Source organism: Triticum dicoccoides, chromosome 6B (assembly GCF_002162155.2).
Source record: "Triticum dicoccoides isolate Atlit2015 ecotype Zavitan chromosome 6B, WEW_v2.0, whole genome shotgun sequence".
Taxonomy (NCBI): Eukaryota; Viridiplantae; Streptophyta; class Magnoliopsida; order Poales; family Poaceae; genus Triticum; species Triticum dicoccoides.
Window position 1 is genome coordinate 55,574,053 of NC_041391.1, and position 17,497 is coordinate 55,591,549.

The 17,497-nt window shown below is 48.7% G+C and overlaps 2 pseudogenes; one reads left to right on the plus strand and one right to left on the minus strand.

The window, feature by feature from the left end:
• Positions 1–2,141: 2,141 nt before the first annotated feature.
• Positions 2,142–6,861, minus strand: LOC119321830 (annotated as a pseudogene).
• Positions 6,862–13,529: 6,668 nt separating this feature from the next.
• Positions 13,530–14,031, plus strand: LOC119320720 (annotated as a pseudogene).
• Positions 14,032–17,497: the final 3,466 nt, after the last annotated feature.

The following is a 17,497-nucleotide window of genomic DNA, read 5'->3' on the forward strand; positions in this document are numbered from 1 at the left end:
ACCAACAGCGCAGCAAGACACGTTCAATCCTTCTAGTCTATATCCGTACCCGATGTATAGCATATGAATAATTTTCATTACTAAGTTGAATGGATCCGGTACATCGGACGGCCAAGAGCTACAGGCCATCAGATCAAGTCATATGATGCACTGAATCCTTCCACATGGGATATGGGATATTATATGAGTAAGAGCATCTCCAACAGGCGCGGCAAAAGGCGCGCCCGCGCGGTAAAATTACGTTTTAGCGCGCGCCGGCTGATTCCGCGCGCTCCAGCGGTGGCGGGAACTTACCGCGCGCGGGAAGCACTCGCGCGCGCGGGAGAAAGCGGCACGCAGCGCGGTAGATTTAGCGCGCCGCTTACCGCGCGCCTATAAATTGCCGCGCCTGCCACGCGCATCGCACATAGCCACACGCCCTCCCCTCGCGAGCTCGCCGCTTCGCAGCTTTTCGCGCCACCACCGCGCCACCATGCCGCCGCGCCGCCGGGGTGCTTCGGGCTATCGCGGCGTCCGCGCGCGCCCCAACGGCTGGTTCTCCGCCGAGATACGGTCCGGCGACGTGCGGCTCGGCCTCGGGACATTCCGGAGCGCGCACGAGGCGGCCCACGCGTACGACGCGGCGGCGTGGCGCTTGGACAGGCCCCTGTCGCAGATGAACTTCCGGGACGTCTTCACGCGCGAGCAGGCGCAGCGCGTCGCCCCTCCGCCGCGTCTCATCACCGACCTCGACCGTGCCGACCATGCTCGGCGGCAGCGCCGCCTCCTCGTCGCCGAGGAGGACGAGCGAGCCATGGCGGAGTGGTGCCGTCGCCACCCGGAGGACGTCGTCGACGAGCACGCCTACTGGGCGGAGATGACGGCAAGGCGCCGTGCGGAGCGGGCTGACCGGCGTCAGCGGAAGGCATTGGCGAACGAGCAGTGCGACATAGTTTCAGCAGGTGGGAGGTCGTTCTTCACGACCGACGATGACCGTTGGGACGACATATGGCTCTCAACCTCGGACGACACCGATGAGGATGATGATGATGATGATGATGGTAGCGACTTGGAGTAGTTTCTATCTATCTATCTATGCCGTAGTAGTGGCTATCTATCTATGTATGTCGAACTATCTATCTATGTATGTTGAACTATCTATCTATCTATGTAAAATATCTTGCATCATTATCTATGCAAAAAAAATGTTCGCGTGCTGTATTTTTACCGCGCTTGCTGGAACTGCGCGCGCACGCGGCTTTACAGCGCGGCTACTGGAGTAAACGCCGCGCGCCGCGTTAAATCAGGCGTTGGGCGCGCGCCAAATCAGTTTTTAGCGCGCGGCGCGTTCGGCGCCTGTTGGAGATGCTCTAAAAAATTTGGATTTGCCGCGCGCGCGCTTCACAGGGATCCCTGTGGAGTTACCTGGCAAGAACATGTCGACTATTCTCTCCCTTTTCGTCGCTTGCATTTCCTGAATCCACCGCTGCATCACTCCCATCCGCCGAAGCCCTAATCCCGGCCCTTCCAGCCGCCTCTCCCTCTGCAGTCCGCACCATGGCATGGAGGACAAAGGCGGGAATGTTGGCCCTGGTGCCGGAGCGTTACTGGAATTTGGGTCACGCACTGGAGACATTCAACTTCACAATGCTGGAAATCAGGTAACGTAGAGTGATTCTGATAGTGGAGTCGATTTTCTTGTTGATCTGTGCCTTCCGAAGTTCTGATCCAACATTAATCAAGCAATGCATTGCAGTCTAAAATCCGTGACCACCAGGTGTTTGCGTTTATGCGCACAAGGCTTCTCATTTTTCTATTCCGTACTTCCCAATCAAGGAGAAATCGAATAATGCCAGGAAATCATAGATTCCAACCTAACGTGGAGAGATTCTGATAGTGGAGCCAATTTTCGTGTTGATCCGTGCCTTCTGGTCCAACATTAATCAAGCTAGCTATACATTGCAGTCTAAAATTCGTGACCACCAGGTGTTTGCGTTTATGTGCACAAGGCTTCTCAGTTTTCTATTTTGGCGACCCCTACTTCCTAATCAAGGTGAAGTCGAATTATGCCATGAAATCCTAGATTCCGACCTAGAGTTTGTTTATTTGTGTGTGTGTGTCTACAAAGCTTTTCGCGTTTTCTGTCCAATCTTATATGCTGTTATACAATTGTATAAATCTCATATCCAACAAATGTTTGATGATATCTATAGCGATATATAGCACACAAATAACTTTCAATATGGACAAAATCCTAGAGGCTCGCTAGGTTGTTACAAGAGACGGCGGTCAGATGGCATAGTCAGCTAGTTCTACAATGGGGTCGACCCCAAAACAACACGGGAAAAGAAAACTTACTAGAAAGTACTAGATCCTAACTACATCTGTACAGTTGTTGGAGTATGGGACCCACACCATCCTTGTCGCCGGCTGGCGGCTAGCGTGAGATGAGACGGGAGGGGCCAACAGTGGAACAGAGCATTTGCGAACAGAGCATAACAGAGCACATGGTTACTTCTTCTCCCTCCAGAGTCACTTGCAGCGCGAAAATGAGAGGACGTCGCTTTCCGTGACTTCTTTCCTGAATCTTCAGGCAGTAGAGATAACAGCTTGGACTTCACCTGTAAGCACAGCACATCTCCGTAGCTTTATAACATAGAAGCAAGAAATGTCGTGTACTCCGTTGACTGTAAAGAAACGGTGGGGTACCTTTTAGTTCTCTTTCCTCGTAAAGGACCACAGCTATCAAAATGGGTAGCCGTGTTTACCAAATTTGTGACAGGTCTCTCCTGACCCAAATAGTAGTTCGTGTCTCCTGCAAAATTAACACATATAGTAGTTAAACCAATGCCCAGATCACAAACTGACGGAGATAATTCTGGTTAATTCATGGAAACAGTACGTAAGATAGGAATAACATCTCTCGGTCTGACAACTAGATTGCAGGAGATGATGAGATGGAAGAAGTGACTAAGAAACAAGATGGCTGATGAGAAGCGGGGTATACCTATTCTCACATGACCAATGCAGGAAATGTTGTTCCATTCATAGCTTCCTTCCTTTTTCCAGCTTTCCGCCACCTCTGGATCACATTTTCTGATAATGAAAGACTCCAGCGAAGAGGGCAGATAGGGAAACGGGAGGTGACAGGGAACTACATCAAACTCCAGTCTCTTGAGAGAGCAAAACTCTTCTAGCATTAACATAATCATCCCCACCTTCAGTATCTCCAGGGACTCAAGGGACCTTCTATTTTGTCTCATCCATTGCTGAGATATTGTGCCACAGCCAACAGAGATGATCAAGTTTTTTGTGTTACACAATCTACTCAGTGGCTCATTTTCTAACATGCAAGGGGTATGGATCCAGAGTGAGTAGACCTTCAGGGAGACCTCGAACGATGAATCTCCATCCATTTCACCTGTTTCTGCAGCCAGATGAAGCTGCTCACAGTCTGTAATTTCTAGCCAACTGAGATATGAAAGAGCTCCAAGCCCACCCAAGGATGACAAGAAAATACAGTCTTTTACAACCATTTCTCGAAGTGCCGTGAGACTCTGGAACACCTCTGATGATGGAAGAGACTTCACCCTGGAGCAGTTGCACAAACTTAATGATTTAAGATTAGTCAGACCAACCAGTGAATCGAGCAGAGGAAGTTGGAGGTCACCGCACTGCATCATAGACAGTTCCTTAAGCGTGCAAGGGAGTAGTCCACCATCAACATTCTCCATCATTCTCAATGAGTAACAGCTCCCAATACAAAATTCTGTAAGATCATTCATGCTCCCAAATGATAAAGGAGCATGTTTTAACTGTGCACAGGCAACAATCTTTAGGATCCGAAGAGTGCAGATATAGTGTTCCTGCAGTAGAAAGCTCTCTGACAACGTAGTCAAATTTGAACAATTGCTTATGATGACTGATACTAGCTTGGGTGCTGTGGTCTGAGAATCTACATTATCATGGTGGGCCCCTATTCTTGGGAGGATTTCCAATCCAACATTATTTATTTCCAGCTGCATCAAAGTCAGAGGTAGAAGTGGTAGATTCCTCAACTCTTGACATCCTTCCACCACTAGGGTTTTCAGATTTTGAGGGAAGGAGTCACCAGATGATGGCCCAATCCGTTCCAATCCACTAAGGTTTTGCAACTCGAGGTGCTTGAGTAACTGCAGATTTCCAAGAGACGGGAGGTGCACCCAGTTTTTGCACCATCTCAGCTCAAGTGACACCATATTGACCAGAGGGTGATGGTTTATCCAAGATGGGAATCGGACACCACTATATCCTGTAATTTCCAGATTTTCAAGACAAGCATGTGGCTCAAGTTTATCAAGAACTAGGTTGTCTTCCTTTAGATCATCATTAGTTTCAGACCAGTTAAGTGACAGTGACCTAAGATAGGATTTATCATTTAGCTTTGCCTGGATAACCTCTTCATGACCCCCAACATTCTCAAGGTTGCACATTTGTAGCTTGCAAAGGCTTGTTAAATTCTTTAATGAACTTATTCGGTGACCTTCCACTGACTGAATTTTGAAGTTATACAACTCTTGCAGTGAAGTTAATCTGCCAACAGGAAACTCACCATATCCATTACTACCATAGGACACATACCGCAGATGAAACATGTTTTCCATATTCTCCACTTGTTCTGATGTTGTACCTATTCTTTTCGCTGCAGTAAGTACTTGTAAATGATAGAGCTTAGAAAGTCCATGTATTTCCTCCATCCTAGAGACAGAGATATAACGAAGGTGCTTATTAGCAACTTCATTTGGGAAATAGAACTTGGTTATCCCTTTTAAGCTCAATAACCGCAAGCACTTGACAGTTTTTATGACTTCCTGCAGTGCATCTTCATGACCAGCACTGACATGATAAGAGTCTTCCATGACGAGTGTACACAAACTCTTAAAGCAGGAAATGGCCTTGATCTCCTCACATGATAACTTGCTGAAGTTTGCTATCCATAAGTGTCTAACTGTACACTTGTGATGCAGAAAACCACCGGATTCAAGTCTTAGGCATTCACCGATAGAAACATTACGTGCCAATTCATGCAGTAAATCATGAATGACATAATACTCCGTGTAGTATTTCTGGTAAGGATCAACTGTTGGCACAAAAGTAAAGAATGACTTTCTTGCCAACTGCACAAAGTATCTTCCTCCCATGTCTTCTGGCCTTTCGGAACCACCTTCAGTTTGTAGGATCAGTCCTGAACCCATCCACATTTTCACAATGTCTTCCTTCTTAAACTTGTGATCTTTTGGAAATATGCTACAGTATCTAAAACAAAGCTGTAAGTGCTCAGGTAGATGATGGTAGCTCGATCGAAGAACAGTTGTGACGATAGCATCAGTGCTTCCTTCTAAATGTTCTAATTGTCTGTGCAGGTCCTTCCAATGCTGATCACTTACATTGCTTTGTAGATGGCCACCTGCAATCTTTGTCACCAAAGGACAGCCATGAAACTTTTCTGCTATTTCTTCAGCAATTGGCAAGAGGTGTGCATAATCTTCCAAATCCAAACCATCAAATGCATACTTCTTGAAGAGCATAAAATTTTCATCTTCATTTAATCCATCTAAGTGCAAATAATCATTTCTACTTCTCATCACACCTGCAACCATATCTGCCACAGATCTCATTCGGGTTGTCAGCAGGATCTTGCTTCCTCTCTGCATACTCCGCAAAGGAGCCATTAATGTTTCCCATTCACTTGTTTTGCTATCTTCCCAAACATCATCCAAAATAAGTAGAACTTTCTTAAGGCCAAGTTTGTCCCTGAGAATCTGTTGCAATGCTTCCAAAGTATCAGCATTAGGCTTCTCTTTTGTAACTGCCTCCAAGATCTTTTTCATTATCCTTGTTGAACTGAAAACATTATCAGAAACATGTACCCACAGAATACAGTCAAAGTGTGCTGAATCTTTCAACTCTTCGCAGACAATCTGAGCAAGGGTTGTCTTTCCTATACCTCCAATTCCGATTATTGCAAAAATCGGGACTCGAGTAACTGTATCTGGATCATCATATACATTATGAGTCAACCACCTCATAACCTGGTTCTTCTCACTGTCACGGCCAAAGATCTCAATAGGCACCAAAGTGGAGCTAGTCTGCTGTTCACTGCTTTCAGCATGATCTTGCAAGACAAGATTATCAACACGGCATAAAAGCTGAAGGAAATTGCCCACATCTTGAGCAACACTGTCTAACTTCTCTATGGCCTCCCTCAGCTTCTTTGCCATCCTACCCTCAGAAATCATCCTTGCAAACTTGCCAACAATCTTTTCTTTGTAAAACCTTGTGATTGGATTACGCACCTGTTCTAGGTTGTGGGCTTCTGCCTCTTCTTCAAGCTTGCAGTAGTCCATCTCATCAAGTACATCCTCAGCCCCCTCTACCTATCCAGTGCATCGCTTTGCTCGCTGATTTCCTGACGATCAACAGCATCATACACTGCTTGGATCTTCTTGAGCTTCGGTGGCAGACTATTCTTGAGCCGCTCTAGATCTTTAGGCTGGTACCTCTTACTGAGATAGCCGAATGCCTTGTTCACGATGAATGAGATGGCCGGTGTTGCAACCGATTTCCCTGCAAAGACCAGTGCAGCAGTAGCTGCCATTGCTGTGGACAGGAGGATTGGATCTCGCTCTCTCGACAGGAAACAGAAAGGACAAGGAGGAGTCAGGAGTCAGGACTAACACAACCAAAGAAAGATCTGTGCAGGCGACTTGTAGTCCTTGATTCCACAATATAAGCCTCCATTGACTTTAAGCAACGATTTTATAAAATGATATAGTATTAAAATGCTAGTAGATCATATTATTTTCGGTGGGACATGGAGCTGGAGCAATCAAAATCGATTGCTTTGACGTGGAGATACCTTTAGAGAGTTGTGTTTGACTTTGGAATCGTTCACCCAGATCATTAATTTCTGTGGAAGCACGTATTGTACTTGTTTATGCCAAACAACAAGTTCCGCGCAAGCACGTCATACATTAATAATAGTGACAAGAAACTTTCAATAGAGTGCATTACTTGATAACTACTCCGTATAGTTATTAAGTGAACATCATGGATGCGCCTAATGCCGATGGATTTTAATCATGCAACTACAGTTTTGACTATTGATCAATCACTCACATAATCTGGTTCCAAGGTAGGGTCAACCGGTTCTGGCTACTGGTTTATGGTCCTTCTGCAGTTCTGCATCTAGTGCACATGTAACAACTCAAATCTGAATGCCTGAGTTGCTCATCATATCAGTGAATTGTTCCAAACTTGTATTAGCAAGACAGTAATGACCACCATCTATTCGTAAGACTGTAAATAATGAAGATATCAAAGACTGTGCTACCTTAGCCAAGAGGTGATGTCCAGACATTAAAGGGTGGGTGCTCTTTAGCTCTATCGAATTTCATCTCTTCCTCACCTTGTTCAATATGATGTCGAGGGCTGGAAGGATGGTGCTCCTTGCACCACCGTAGATGCCTCTTTTTTGCCAAAAGAAAAACTGTAAATACTACTTTAGGAACACCGAAATAAGGGGTGGGGACACAGTATAGAATCTTGCAGAATTTCAAACATACTAATAGTAGACATTTTATGTACCTCAAATTAAGAGACATGCTGTGCGAGGAGTGACTGGTGCATATTTGTTCCTGGTGCGAGGCTGTACAAGTTGGATTTTGTTTTTAGAAAGAGGTATCGTTTGATGGAAAGGAGGCAAAGAACCCTAATCAGGTGCGTGTTGAACTGTTGAAATGTAGGCGAGGGGGCAAAGAACCCTGAAGCGACTTACCAGATGAGAAGAGTAGGCATGAATCAACACAAAAGTACTTTTTGCTCAAGCAAAAAGTGGCGACACAATAGGAGCACTGGATGTTGATCAGTTAACAAGTGGCGTATGCTTTCCAGGCAGAGGTGGAAGATTCAGTGACAAGTTAGACCTGATTCTAGTGTTGCACTTAAAAAACTAAGCTGCATCAGTTTTAATATATAGCCATTTTGTTGAACATAGGTGGAAGTAAATCCTCTCCTTACTTATAAGACAAAATTTCATCTAATCTGAAAAAAATGTTATCCCTACAATATTTTCATGTACGGTTGAAACAAATTTTAGTTTTGTTGGAATCATCTTTTGGCTACCATGGAAAACATTGGACATGAACGATCGAAACAATTTCAGTATGTTGCAACGGAAACATCTACCACAAATGGTCGAACCAATTCCAGTTGTCATCAATGAAAATTCTTGAATTGGCTGGTTGATCAACTTCTTCTGCGTTAGAAACAAAATAGTTGTTTATAGTAATTTCCCATATAAACAGCATTGTATGAAACTGCATTCAGTTATCTCTCTTCATCAGTGCATGCAGCTTGTTTGGGCAAAAGAAAGATGTGGGCAGCATGCATTCAGTTATCGTTCACAAAAAATTGGGTACAGGACACTCAACCTGAAATTGTGGCGCATTTAGTTTGCTGTAGAATACTGAAATACTTTGCTCGGCTACAATACAAATTATCCGTGTCAAATGTCGAGATTGCCCCCATTGAGATGAACAGTCACACAGCAGTTCTCCGTTATATAAGAGCTCACACTGGCTGAATGAACAGTCACCATTCACCACTCACCACAGCAGTTCTCTTTCTCTTCTCTTCTCTTCTCATTGCCTGCACGAGGAGGGAGATGGTGGTGAAGAAGAGAGTGGCGGCCATTGCCGCCATGTGCATGCTCCTGCTCCTCATGCTGTCAAGGCCATCCCTTCAGCAGTTCTCCGATCACTCCTGCGACTGCTACCGAAAGTGCTACTTCGAGTGCAAGAACACCTTCCCGATGCTCTGCAAGGTCGTGTGCGGTGGCAGCTGCAACGAAAACAAGGACCCTGTCGTCACCTGCATGGTCGCCTGCTGCACGGACTCTATCTGCGGCCTGCCACCGGCGCCGTCCGGTAAGAGGACCTACCACCCTACTTTGTGGGTCTGTCTGTAGAGGCACATTGATGGAATATGTGTGCTCCTTTTGCTGTTATTTTGTTCTGATGTTCTTGTGCTTCCACTGCCATTTTGCATATGCAGCTTGTGCTCCGGATTGTTTCCATGCATGCAGCCAGGTGTGGGGTGGCCATGGTCCCGCCACAGAACCTTGAAGATCCAAGATCGGTCGATCATGGGATCATACGATGTTGAACGGCTGCACCAATGCAATAAAATGTATCTCACTTCGGTGCACTACTTGTGAGAAAGTTTGTGAATCTTATAATAAAGCCAGTTATCGACCCATTTGGCAAATACCTGCTAATTTTAATGTGTCTTTGATTTTATCTTCCCCTGTCGTGAAGGCAAAAAAAATTGAAATTCATCAGTCAGAACCAGACAAATTCATCAGTACACACTAAATGGGACATGAGCAGAAATTCGACGTAGGATTTCCCCTATTCATACAACATGGGACAAAATCAAAAGAAAACAGTGAAAATGAGCACACGCATAATAAAAGAAACACAACATGTACCTGCATTGTACATAGACTTTTAACAAAGACGATAGTCACACACACCAAACACACTGAAGCACACAGGCCCGTGTATGAAAGAATTCAAGTTCAAACATTAGCCAACCCACCGAAGCCTTCACCATATCTCAAAAATAAGTAAAACTATCCCAGTAGCATTGCTATGCTACCGAATATATGCAAATTTTGTTAAGTAATAAAAGTGCATAGTTGCAAACAATTCATAAGAGATGTCATTCCATGCAGATACTTCACATCTCCAGGCACTTTAAATTGCAATTTGGCACTTACTGGTACTAAACAGCAGGTAATTAAACATGTAGTACACAATAGTTTTTACTGGTATGTGCCATCCCATATAAACAACATTGTATGAAAACTGCATTCAGTTTTCTTTCTACATCCTAAGGGCTTGTCTGGGAAAAAGAAAGATGATGAGCATCATGCAATTGTCTTATCAGTTTTTTTTTCTGGTATGACCTATTCCATTGGAGTTACATTCGGAAACTTGTAAGTTACACTGGTATGCCATCCCGTTAATGAACTCTGATTGATCTCCTACATGCAGCTGTATAGTTAAACAGAGGTGATTTTTTTAGATGAAAGGATCGAACCGAGCCCGAGTAGGGCTCGATCTTCACCCGGCTTTGAATTAACAAAGCCATCAACTGGCCAGGATTATAAGAGCACACCAACAACCAAAGATAAAAAGGAAAACGGGGATGCAACCCCAAGGCAGCAGATACAAGGCACCGGTGAAGCTAAAATCTACGACCAGAGAATAAAAAGAGTACATCTTGGGGACTAACAGGGGCTAGACGGGATTGCGCCAAGGAAGGAGCTCTCCATCGACACGCCGAAGGAAAAGCAGAGCTGCTCTCACCAGAGCCAGCAAGAAAACAGGGCAACCACTCGAGCACACCCGAAGCCACAAATTGCAACTCGCACATGAGGAGCAGGCCGCAGACACTAGCCATAGGAACCGAGCACTTCAAGAAGACACGGCGAGCAATGGTCAACGACACCACCAGGAGGGCCGAGCCACACCAAGACCAGCGACACTCCTCCAACAACGCGACCAGACCGCCGTAGAGGGGACCACTATCCCCTCTCGCCCAGGCCGAGGGCGTTGATCCACCGGACAACCGGACCGCGCAGAGGAGGAAATGAAGCAGCTTGAGGAGGACATCTATCCTCCATGGCGGGAAGTCACCGCTGGACGAAGGATCCGCCGCCAACAAGGACACCAAAGGCTTGCCGCAGGCCACCCTCCATCTCACAACCCAAAACGACGCCTTCAAGAAGGAGGTGCAGAGGCACCGTCGCCGCCCAACCAAGGTTGTGGATTTTCACCCGGGAGCAGGGGAGGGAGATGGACCTCAACGTCGCCTTCGGGAAGGGGAGCGGCGCCCGGAGCGCCGCCGACGATGTGGCCGCCGCCGCCGGCCAAGAGGTTACCCCAATCCAGGGCTCCCCACCCCACCACCACGACGTCGTCCACCGGATCTGGCAAGACATGGCGAAGGAGAGGCCGCAGCAGGAGCCAAAGGAGGCATCTTCAGATCTAGAGAGGCCGGACACGGGGAACCGACCACCAGCCGCTCGGATCCACCGCCGGCCCGCCGTCCTCACAGCCGGGCAGAGACGGCCCACCGTGCCAAGGGACGCCGCCCGCCGCCGGGGAGCGCCGCCCGCACAACCTGGAGCCGCCGCCCCGAGCCCAAGCCCCCTGCCCAGCGGCAGAGCGACAGAGAACCCTGCCGCCGCCCTCATCAGCGGCCGCGCGGGGAGCCCCGCGATTGCCTCTGGCGATGGCGAGGAGGGGAGGCTGAGAAGGGGGGCTGGCGGCGGCCGGGGGAGGGAACCCTCGAGTCGCCCTCGGGAGGGCGACGCGAGGGGAAAAACTAGTATGTGTGTTGAGCGTTCTGTAAACAGAGGTGATTAAATGTACCATAACTTGCACACTGCTATATAAACAGCATTGTATCAGAACTGCATTCTGTTTTCTTTCTATAACAACATGCAGCATTGCAGCTTTGATGTGAGCAGCTGCGCGAGCCTTGTCCAACCAGTTTAAGATCCTTGCACTGGGGGACAGTAGTGACAGTTTAAGAAAATGAATACTATGGCAACATTGGGTACAGGTACAGGACACTCCAACTATAGATTACGGTCATTTGATTTTCTGCAAAATAGTGAAATACTATTGGCTCTGTTACGAATTATCTGGGCCAATGTCGATATTGCCCTCGGACCTCCAATATATAAGGCCCTCACTCTAGCTGAATGGCAGAGCCACCAGCCCACCACTCACCACAGGAGTTCTCTTCTCCAGTACAATTGTGAGGCCAAGGAGATGGAGGCGAAGAAGAGAGAGGCCGCCGTCGCCGCCCTGTGCATGCTCCTCCTCCTCACGCTGCCAAAGCCATCCCACCAGCAGCTGTCCGAAGTCAAGTGTGAGTGCTACCGGAAGTGCTACCCTGGGTGCAAGAACAGTGGCTCTGCAAGGTCATGTGCGCCTGTAGCTGCCCCTTCTTCGACGACGTTGAACCCCTTCGCACCTGCTTGAACGCCTGCAACACGGGCTCCATCTGTGACCTGCCAGCGCCGTTGGCCGGTAAGACATGAACGATAGAATATGTGTTCTTTTCACACAAACTTTACTGGATGCGTTTGCTCCGTTTATGTATGAATTCTCATGTACATTGATTGAATATCTTCTCTTTTCACAAAGCAAAAAAGGAAACGTCTGTTCTGATGATCTTGGGCCATTTCGCAGATCCCGAAGCTTGTATCGATGAGTGCTACAATGTGTGGGGCGCCCCTGGTCCCGATCCAGACGAGGAACATTATTGAAGAGCTAAGAGCCGGTCGATCATGCTATCATATGATATCGAGCAGCTGTGATTGCTGCATCAATCAATAAAATGTGTTTTGCTTCCGTGCAACACTTGTGAGAATATTTGCGAATCTTGATATAAACATGGTTACCGATGAATGTGGAAAATCCCTGCTAATTTTGATTTTACCTTCCTCTGTCTAGATGACAACAGCAAAATTATTTATCTTCTTTTTGCGAGGATTAAGCAACATAAGAGCTTAACATGTAAATAATTCAAATATTAGCAAACTAATCCAAGCACTGCATGAATCTCAACAAAAGCAAAATAATTCAAAATTCATCAGACAGAACCAAATAAACATTCACCAAAAACAAACACACAAAATGGGACATAAGTAGAAATCTGACGAAGAATACTCCCCACGTAGTACAGGAAGGAACACAAAGAAAACGGTGAAAAGATGAACACATGCATAATGCAAGCAAGATTAATTGAAAGGTACTAATTAACCGAAGCAAGCTAACAAGCCACATCTGCATCTCGGCAACCGGAACGTAACTGTAAATACCTGCAGGGAAATCACATGGCGTCAGTCAAAGCAATTTGTACAAGGCATTCATGGAAAACCGTTGACATTATATCTGAAGACATTGTATGGCTCAAGTAAGTACTAAGCACTAGCTAAACCATCTTGGAAATTGTGTGAAAAGCTCCGGCGTGAAATCACCTCAGAATTATATTAGAGAAAACCAACATTAGAAAAAGATTCGCGACCTGTGCTGATGTAGAAAGAAAACAGGTCGCTTCACAAGGAAAATAGAAAGATGAGCAACATGCACTTGTCTAATTCGTGTAAGATCCAAGGTTATTTTCAGGTGCTCCACTAGGGGCTAGTAAGTGGCAGTAGGCACCATCTTGTTCAGGAAATTAATACCATTGAAAAACTGGCTACAGGACACTCCAACCTGAAATTGTGGGTCATTTGATTTGCTGGAAAATACTTTGTTACGTTACACTACAAATTATCCAGGTCAAACGTTGACATTGCCCTCAGAACTCCAATGTATAAGAGACCAGCAGTTGATTGACTAAGAGAGCGACCAGCCACTTGAAAACTCCCACAGCTAGTAGTTCCCTTCCTCTTCTCTTGTCATAGCTTATGCAACGAAGGAGAGGAGATGGAGATGAAGAAGAGGGTGGCCGCCATTGCCGCCCTGTGCATCATGCTCCTCATCATGTCAGTACCATCCCAGCAGTAGGTGGCCGCCATGTCCTTCTGCAACTGTTACCAGCAGTTCCACGATGGGCGCAGCAACAACGTCGCTTGGTGGCTCTGTAACGTCGACAGAGTCGGCAACTGTGACGGCGTTGACAAGAAGGACGCCCTCGCCGCATGCATCATGGTCTGCAGCACGGACTCCATCTGTGACCCATCGGTGGCACCAACCTGTAAGACTAACTGACTAACAGAACACCTTACTTGCATTCCATTTGCTCCGTTCCGTTTGTAGATGAATTCTCCTGAACATCGATGCAATATATGCCCTCTTTTTTCTATTGATACAAAGAAGAATCACCATCTGGTCTGAGGATCTTGTGCTCGTCTTGGCCATTTTTGCAGATACACATGGTGTTGCGGATTGTATAGCTGAGTGCAACAAGAGGTGGGGTAACAATTAACGCCAAGTAACCTTCAAAATAAAGAGTTGAATAATGAATAGCCTCTGGATCATGGGATCGTGATGTTGAACGGCTCTGATTGCTGAACGAATCAATATTCAATCAAATGTATTCTGTGCGTCCGCACAACAGTTGTGCAAATCTCAGAGTATGACATGTTTACTTCATACTCCAAACCTTAGCAATCTCATCCACTTAAACATTAGCAATCTCACGCAAGCCTTCCGTGAATCTCAGGGAAACCTAAACAACTCAACATTCACTAGTCAGAACCAGGTAAACACAAAAACGCTCAATGTGCATAAGCAGAATTCTACGCAGAATTCGTGCTTCCCTGATACAACATGGAACACAATCAAAAGAAAACACTGAACATGAACACACACAAAATGCAAGCAAGATCAGCTGAAAGGTACATACTAATTAGTTGTAGCAAGCCTGTTATGTATTCATGCCAGTTGGTCAATTGACTATCGAAAGTACTCCCTCCGTTCCTAAATATAAGTCTTTTTAGAGATTTCACTACGGACTACATACGGATGTATATAGATATGTTTTAGAGTGTAGATTCACTCATTTTACTCCGTATGTAGTCCGTACTGAAATCTCTAAAAAAACATACATTTAGGAACGGAGGGAGTAGATAACAAGCCAGGTTGATCAAAATAAGCGATTAATTCCTATAAGCCCACTTCATGTCTGACTAGTGCATCCTACATAGAGGGTGAATTTTCCTCGCGGGTCGCAGCAAACAAGTCCCTTCTGCATCTCAGCCACCAGATTGTAACTCTAGATACCTGCAGGGCAATCACAACATCAGTCCATTCACTCATGAAAATGCCGTTAAAGTTTTATCAAATGATTTTGTATGACTCAAATAGTAAACATTAGCTTCATCATTGTGGAGATCTCCAAAGGTGAATCATCTCGGCATTACAAAACCAACATTACCAAAAAAGGCTTCTGCCCCGCTTTATATATAAAGCAATGATCAACGATCAACCACAATCCACCGCATACAAAACACACACACACGCACACCTGATGCAGGATAGAGAGGTGTTGGAGAACAGCTACAAACTCCAAGCAGAACCTAGCACACTATAGGTTGGAAGATAAATCATCACTAGATTTCGAAGAAGCCCTCAAACGTGAGAGCATCTCCAGCCGCGCCCCCAACAAAGCCCGCAGGCAATTTTTCGGCCGCCGGCGCCGAAAATAGGCCCAGTCCCGCCTCCAAAGGCCAATTTTTCGTCGGCAGACCCAGGCCGAACCCGGCGCGCTGGGAGGCACTTGGGGGCGCCGGCTGTTTCGTTTTTCGCGCGAAAATCGGCGGGCCCTCCTTGGCAGCGACGCGGCTCTTCTCGCCGCTTTGTCGTCCTCATCGCCTCGGTTCCCGCGGCTGAATCAATGCCAAAGCTGCCGCGCCGGTCAGCCTCCGCCATTGATGCCTCACGGGCGGCGCAGTGAAGACGGGACGATGCACGTCCCTCTCCCGCCACGCGTACACACGGCGGCCACGCGTACGCGCGGCGCCTCCGCCTATATAAGCCACCCCCAGCACGCCGGTGATGCACAGACTCTCCACCGCCGACGCCCCGTTCCTCCCTCTCTTCTCGCCGTCTCCAGTTCAACCATGGCCGAGTGTTTCCCAGGCGATGGCGCGGCGGCGAACGGCTTTGGCCGCCGCCACCTTCACGAGGACGAAGCTCGGCTCCTCTATGAGGCCGAGTACCCAGTCCCGTCGGACATGCGGGTGCCCGGGGCGTGGAGGATCAGCGTTGGCGGGGTCCCGGTGCCACCACCGCCCACCGGGGCGGCGCGGCGTGCGGAGATCGTGCGTATCCGCGCCTCTCTACCGCAGGCGGTGAGGGAAGGTCCACGGTACGTCCCCGACATCCCGCTGTGGGAGCCCTACTTCCGTCGCCGCCACGCCGAGCAGCTCGAGGCCACCAACGGCGTCGTGCCCTCCGGAAGGCTCAACTCCAAAGGCCGCCGCCGATGGTGGGGCGTTCTCGGCCGCACCCTGGAGGCCGTCCTCAGCACATCGAGGGCGGCAACACGCCCAGGCTAGAGTACCCCGCTCCCCCGTCCTTCTCCCGCCGGCGTGGGAGCTCGTGGACGCCGAGGCGCATGGACCCGGGGGCGTCCTCCTTCTCGTCCGGCCGCTCGTCCGGCTCTCCGTGCCTCCGCCCCGTCAAGCCGGAGCCCCAGGACACGCCGGTCAGCTAGCGCACCCGCAGCTCCGGCGTTCGCATTGTCGACTCCTCCCCCATCTCTGGCCGCCTCGTCCTCGTCAGGACGAAGGCGGAGCCCGGCCTCCCTGCGGAGTACGAGGCCATTGTACGGCGCGGATTCTCCGACGAGGAGGCCCTAAAGTGGGCGTAGGACGACTACCTCCACGGCGAGATGGTCCGGCAGCGCCGAGCCCTGTAGGAGATAGCCGCCCGCAAGCGTGGGCGCGAGGACGAGAACGGCGTGGTGATCCTCGACATCGATGAGGACGAGGACGCCCCCGGACCATACAACCCACCGCGCCAACCTGGGAAGGGGTGCAGCAGGGACGGCGGCCGCGGAGGAGGAGGCGACGACAACGACGACGACGATGGCGGCGACTACACGCAGTTCTACAGGCTCCTCGGCATGTAGAGCTTCAAGGGCGGCGAGCGGCGAGGAACGGCGAGGGCGACAGCGGGCCTAGTAGCATTTTTTTCTTCTTTTGTAAAATATTTTAAATATGTATGAACTCGCCGAAGTTTGGTTGAATTTGCGCCTTGTTTGTGCCGGATTTCATGTTTTCAAAAAAATCATGGGCGCCGCGACTAGGGGGCTTCACGCCCCCAGCACGCGGTTTTGCATCGGTGCGCCCCCAGGGGGCGATTTTTAGCGCCTCCTGGGGGGCCAACGGCTGGAGATGCTCTGACACCATGAAGAGGAGCAGCCGAGCATTGACGGATCGGGGCCTCCAAAGCGGCGTCTCCAGGAAGATCACCATGTCGTAGCACCGCCACCGCCTGATCCAATGGATCAGGGTCTTCACCCGGAGCATCTCAGAGCATCAAGAGCAGCCACAGCGGAGCCTTCAAGAAGGTTACGACGCCCACAGGCGCCGCCGCCGTCGTTCGACCGAAGGAAAACAAAGTTTTCACCCCTGCAGGCACTATCCAATACTGGAACAGGGTATGCGCAAACAAAACAGGCCAGCCACCCCCACCACCGAACATCGAAAGCTAGCCGCCACGCCGCCCTCACGGCCGTGACCGCCAGCCAGCACCCGAGCAGCGCGCCCCGCCCACGGGCACTGCAGCTCCCACCACTGAGGCTGCCGCCCCGACGTCCAGGACCACCTCCACCCATCACCATAGCCCATAGTCACCACCGACCGATGAGGGGGCAGAAGGCCCCTCCTTCCACCCCAAAAGCAAGCCCCTTCACGAGATCGGGGACGAGTCGGCCAGATCTGGGG